This window comes from Pelodiscus sinensis, chromosome 12 (genome assembly GCF_049634645.1).
Source record: "Pelodiscus sinensis isolate JC-2024 chromosome 12, ASM4963464v1, whole genome shotgun sequence".
Lineage (NCBI taxonomy): Eukaryota > Metazoa > Chordata > Testudines > Trionychidae > Pelodiscus > Pelodiscus sinensis.
In genome coordinates, this window is record NC_134722.1 from 24,280,179 (window position 1) to 24,286,973 (window position 6,795).

General features: G+C 40.4%; 1 long non-coding RNA gene across 1 annotated transcript; it reads left to right on the top strand.

Annotated features, from left to right (window-relative positions):
- The first annotated feature begins 263 nt into the window (after positions 1-263).
- Positions 264-6,167, top strand: LOC142831151 (uncharacterized). Its single transcript, XR_012906816.1, has 3 exons — positions 264-354; positions 5,376-5,510; positions 5,968-6,167. It is a non-coding gene; the product is annotated as an uncharacterized LOC142831151 (long non-coding RNA).
- The last annotated feature ends 628 nt before the right edge of the window (positions 6,168-6,795 follow it).

A 6,795-nucleotide genomic window follows, 5' to 3' on the forward strand; every position in this document is an offset into this window, starting at 1 on the left:
GCTTTTTTGTTAGTTTAATAAACCACGTGATAAATGTGTAGCTCTGATTGGTAGCACTGTACATGGAGTATAGATAGATTGGTTTCTAAGTATGGTCTGATATCTATCTTGCACTATAATTGTCCAGTGAAATGGAGGTCACCCATGAGCTCATCCACCCAACCTTCATCTTGAAATTTGTGTGTCTGTCTTTCAACTCTTGCTTCCATTGCACTGATGTAGTCTAGCTTTATATCAAACAAGAGCTTCATAATGTGTTTCCTCAGATGCCAGAAGAGGATAATAATCTCTCATTGTAACAAGTATGGCTTACAACTTCTGCAGGATTCTGGAATGATCATATTCATTGCTATTGTAAGTATAACGTTACATCAGTAATCCTTACATTTAAGTAAATATGTGGCTCAGGTTATAAAAAACTTTATCAGATCTGTGTATATTAAAACACCTATTTGTATATATTAAATTAGCTATGCTAAGTACTTTGCCTACCTTTATCACTAGATATAAGTGCCAAATAGGTAACTTCATCTATTTATATAAGGCAAATTTGCAAGTTTAAGGTCAACTGCTGTAAAGCACTTTATCTATTTCAAAGCACTGTACAGACATTGACTAATTAATTCCACAGATGCATTCCTTCTGACCCTGAAGTTATATCAGTCTTGAGATGTTATAATTTCTTGACCAGATCACCAGTATTTCTTTTTCTTACTTAGATTTGGTGGTCTAACCTTGCAACTGTTCCCTCTCCTGTTTTGTGGTCACCAAAGGTTAAGGGGACAAGTTCTTCACCTTGACAGACATAAACACTCCTTATCTTCCTATTGCTTTGGGGGAAGGCAGAAATAATGTATGTGCTGCTGTTTTGGTCTCTCACCAACTAGAATGCAGCAAGTGGCTGCTTCCCCTCTGTTCTACCCCCTGCTGGGTAGAATGGTTTACTCTGAAGCGTGTGACAGAATTGTGACTGGTATGAAGGATGCTGCTTCCCAAAGTGAGCAGCTTAGTAGGGGACTTCTAGGGTGCATGAAGGGGAAGACAGTGTCCCAAAGGGAACTGGATTGAGGCTGAAGTGTGAGGTCTGGGAGTGCAAGGGAAAAAGATAGTGAGTGCTTGGGACTGAAGGGAGCAGAGTAATGGAATAGGAAAGAGTTAAAATCAAAATGGGGAAGAGTGGGGTTTGGGTAAAGGGACCATGCTTGGGTTGGTGGAAGGGCAAGTAAGGAACAACAGGTGTGAGGAGAAATGGATGTTCTCTGCCCAGCCTGCTCCCAATAAAATTAACTCAAGTCAGCCCCATCTCTCAGCAGAGCTCCATAGGTGCTGCTTCCAAGAGACCCATATTTCTGATGTTCCTCTGAGCTTCTGTTTCTGCTGTTCTCTAACCCCCACCTCCTATGAAGATCAGAGAGAAGATGCCCAGGAGGCAAGAGTTCTTCTCCACAGGGGGTGGGAGAAACTGAGGGCCCAGATTGAGCTTCTGTTAATCACAAGACCTGGAGGTAGGGAGTGGGCATCCCAGCCTGTGAAGAGAAGCCCTAAAGCTGCAGGCCTGCTGTTGTTCCTGTACCATGTCTCCTTTGGTGAACAATATAGCAGCCCAGCCAGCTGAGTCCCTTCTATCCTTCCCCTACCAAATACCCTATTTGTTCCTGGTATCCCTCTCTGCTAGGAAGGGAGAATTAGAAAAGAGCTGACACTATAAAAGGATAGGGCTATCTCCTCTCCTTCTTCTCCGGCTGCCTTCCACCATCTGCCAGCTGTTGCAGTTCCTGGTCCCTGAAATACTTTCTAAGAATACAGTGCAGTAGTAGAGAAGTCTACTGCTTGAGGCTCCAGACAGAGCTGAGAGCAGAGGAGTGGGGCCAGGAGATAGGGATGGGGGTAGATGGCGAGTATATTTTACAGAGGTTAAGGTGGAGAAGAAATGTTATTTCAGAGGGAAACTCCTCCAAGAAGCTGAATTCCAGCTTCCATATTATGTGCACATCATGGAGATTCACTCCATTTTCTATTCCTGTCCTTCAATGAAATCTATAGCTGAAAGGAAGAAAAAGCAATGCAGAAGCTCAGTGAGAGCCATGAGGAACCAATAAAGCCTATTTCTGCTCTTATACTAGTGTAAATTAGCAGTAATTCTAGTTAAGTCAATGGGGTTCTGTAGGAAACTCAGGCCTCTCTCTACACCCAGGCAGCACTAGCAGTTGCCCAATCGAAATAGGAATGTACACAAGGGAACACACACCACTAAACAGAGCCTATTTCTGAACTCCCCCCAGGCCTATAATATAAGAACAATGGTGCCCTAAATAACCATGCCTTGCTTTGAGAGCACTTTTCCTCAGTAGCTTTCAAAGTGCTATGCAAAAGGGGTCACGATCCTCTTTTTACAGCTGGGGAGCCTGTGACATGGATGGATGAAGGTACCTGCCCGAGGTCACCCAGCAAGCTAGTGGATGAGCTGGCAATAGAAACCTGGTTGCCTGAGTCCCAGCCCAGTGCCCCTGTCATGTTTCCTCATGTTTATTTAGAGCCTGTTAAACAGTAAAATGAAAGGGGAAAGGGTATGAAACAATACAAAGATAAGCAGTCAGCCAACATACTTTCTCCAAAAAACCAAAATTTTTTAAAAACCCAGACATTTCAGTTATCTCCAATAGACCTTTATGTAACCAATTACACTCAAAGGTAGGCATAGGCAATGTAGGGCATGAAAGAGTGGGTTCTCTTTTTAATGTAGCTTTCTGTTCGAGTCATATCAATACATTCTATACAAATCACACTAATAATACATACTTCCTAGATATATTTAAGCAACTGAAGATAATTTTCCATGGTTTTTCCACTGATGCTTCACTCGTATAAGTTCTTTACTCCTTTCAAAAAAATTGAATTCAAATTAATGTAAATGGACCATTTATTTCTTTCACTTCCTTTCTCAGTTTGTTCTGCTGTGCTTACTTAGGAAAGTAGTCCACACAACTTTTCAGCTAGTCCTCTTCTTTTGAAGAGTAACTCCATTAAATCTTTGAACATTGCCACATCATATTTATACTTACCTGCCAAAACTGGCTCCTGTTTTGGAACAGGTTTATTAGAGAGACCATCTACAATTTTAACACAAAAAATGATTAAACATCACATAGTTTAGGTCTCAGAAGAATTCCTGTCTCAGATGTTGTGAAAATCAGTCTGAAGAAGCCAAACTTCAATTGCTTCTTTCCTGTTTTAAGTCCAAACTATTTTCAAACCCAAGTTTGCCCTTTCCCATTCAAAAGCCATGAGCTGTTCAAAGTGGCCCACTCCACAGTTGGTTCCCTAAAAATGTCACTTGAGTCTTGGATGCAATCCTTTCTGCGTCTGGCCACCAGGGACCTGCACTAGCTTTCAATCTCCTTCCTCCTCAGATTCTTCATGCCCCTATGCAGGGCTGTGTATGGCATTCTCCTTTTATTTCTCCCATCTTATCTTCCATGGCTCTGCTCATGCCTTATGCTCTGCCAGCTCCATCCACTAAGATACTCTACAGGTCTCCTTTTCTAGCTATTGAATCTATGCCTTGTCTCATGGAACTCTTGAGCTCCCCCGCCCCAATCCTGTGAATCATTTTTCCTCTTCAACCCCTCTACTCAGGTATAAGCCCACTTTGTACAATTTGCTTTTCAATGCTCACCTTTACTGCATCTCTACACCCTTTTGCCTGACTTTATCAGCTGATCTGGGATGAAATCTTGCTCCACTGAAGTTAATAGGACTTTTACCACTGACTTAAAAGGGTACATCTACACTGCAACGGTATTTTAGAATACTGGAGTATCCTAAAATAGCTATCCCACGTCTTCACAGCAAACCCAATATTTTGGATTCCCAATTCCAACATCACTGTAAACTTCATTCTATGAGAAGTAAGGCATATTTTAGAATAGTGCTTTATTTTGAAATTTGACACTGTGTAGACAATGCTAAATGGCAAAATAAGCTATTTTGAAATAGCATTGAAATATGATATGCAATTTGTGTAGTTCAAACTGTGCATCTTATTTCAAGTTACTGTGTTGTGTAGATTCACCCAAAGAGACCAAGATTTCACTCATAATACTGATCTCACTGGCCCTACATTTATGTTTCCATTAATCCATTTACTTCAGGAAATTATTCCTGATTTAAACAAGGAGAAGTGAGACAAGAATCAAGTCCTGAAAATCTAAATATCATGGACTTGATACTTCCTGACACTGATGTAAATCAGGAGGAACTTCACTGAAGTAAATGGTGTAAGGGAGAGAAGAATATTGGACCCAACATTTCACCGTTTAAAACATGCGCTATATATGCACTCTCGTATTTAACTTTTCTTCAGCTTCATGACCAGCTTTATAAAAATATGCATTCAGGATCATACATCTTTTGAACAAACCTGTATCTGATTCAAATGATTTTGACGCAAAACTATAAACTCCTGGTTTTTATATGAATCCAGGCCAAATGTGAGAATTTCACTTTGACATTTTAGGTTCAATTGAACCTAAAACTCAGTCTGAAACTTGGAGAGGGTGGGAGTGAACATATACAGATCCAAAGGGAAGCATATGTTTACTCATACCTCTTGAATAATGAAAACAAAAGCAAAACACATTCTCTTTTGAAAGTTTGTTTAACTCTTAACTCTACTGAAAATCTTTCCCCTTGAAGGGGCAATGCTATTTTTTTTCAAAGCGAACAAAAAATATTTAAATTATTCAAAATGTTTGGTTAAACAGTCTCTGGGTCAAAAAGATTATTTCCTGCACTGCTGGTAAAAACTCCATTTGCCAACATGGTTCTTTCTAGGGCTTAAAGAGCTCTCAGCAACTGACAGAACGAGTTCTTTTTATGTAAATACAGGCCCACCATCAGTGGGGGCAGTTGCCCAGGAGCCCAGTGATTCAAAAGGACTTGAGGCTCCCATTTCTGCAGGAACAGTGGTGGCTGATGCCCCGGGCCTTTTAAATCATCACCAGAGCACCACTTGATGCACTCTGGGTGCCTTTGAGGGCTGGCGGGGAAGGGGAGAGTGGCATGGTACGCTATGGGTTGAACAGAGGCCTAGCAGCCCCAGCTTTACCCTCTTCTGCCTGAGGCCCCACCCCTTCATGGACTACAGAGCCACTACCCTCACCACATTGTACCTAGGTGTGCAGCAAATATGTTGTTCCCCCTGTGCAAATACACTAATAATTATTAATTCCTGTTGGCAACATTGATTTATATACTGCATTTCAAATACCAAAATATGGTTCATGAATCAGGAAGGGGGAAAATGTTCAGAAATTCTGTGTCAATAAATAACAGCTCTCATGCATGAATTTGCTCCTGGTCTCTCTTATCTTCAGGAAGAAGATCAAAACAATAAAATAGTAATGTGCCAGCAAAAAAGGATTGAATGGACAAAAGAATAGCAATGATGTCTTCTCCAAGGCTTGATAAGCAGGAATGAATAGCAATCAACTATTCTTCAGTAACAGCAGGTGAAATTGCTGTTCTCTTTCTCTTTCTCTCTCCCTCTCTCCCCCTCTCTCTAGCACACACACACACACTTATACACACAGCCCAAGTCAGGCAGAGCTAGGAAATGGTCTACCTCCAGACACACACAAATCTCAATGCATTTATATAGAGCTACCACTCCTATCCCCTACACAGAGATTTCAGTGGGCAGGGCCATGTCCCAACCTAGCTCTGGCAATTCCACTCTCAACCCATACTGATCTTCCTGGAAGTACAGGATCCCTCTGATTTCTAAATGTTTTCATTTTAAGAATGTTCATGCAAATACTCCAGATTTGGGGCATATATTCATAAAACAAGGAATCTTGCAAACATTCCCTCCCAAAAAACCACTATTAATTCCTAACATATCATAGATTGCAGCACAATACAGTGTGCATGGAAGCAAAATTGACATCCGTTCTTGTTTAATTTCAGCACTTCTTTGTTCAGCATTTGAAGGACTCCTGAAACCCAGCCAACATAAACAGTTTGCAGTGCACCATCAATGGCCTATAGTCACAGAGGCAGCATATCCAGCCTTTGGGGGATCCTGGCAGTGAAAAAGAGGTGGCAAAGAACTGAGTCAGATTAAACCCTTGTGTAACTCCATTAAGATCAGTGGAGTTGTGCCCAGAATTAACTTAACCTGGTATTATTACAATGAAAAAATAAAGGGAAACTCAAAAAATTAATTAAAGTCAGTTTGGACTTGAATCTATGCAGTAGTTAGATTTGCTTTCGATCGTTATTGATGTAAGAGGAAACCACAACTTCATCTGATGTTAATACTTTGCACTTACATTACACTTCTCACATGAGCACCCAAAGCATATTATAGCCATTAATTAATTGAAACTCATAGTACCCCTGTGAAGTAGAAGAATTATAATGGCTTTGAAGGTGAGGAAACTTCTGCACAGTTAGATGATATGCCCAAGAGCTTGAAGCAAATCAGTATCAAAGTGACCAGGAATCCAGACTTCCAATTCTCTACTCTGAAGTGGGTAAAAATCTCTTTATCTGTCATTTTAATTAATCTTACTGTTCCACTCATTTAAAAGTGTTGTTTTTGCCCTTTATTTTATGTTGCTATAGGACAATATTTTGCTCATTTGCTCTCAGCAATCAAATTTAAATACTTCAATATATATTGTTCCACATTATGTATTTTTCTGTCTACCAAAGACGTAATGGCTACTTCTTTTATGGGAAACCAGGGTTTAATCCAGTAAGTCTGTAAGAATCAATATTCTTGTGAAATGA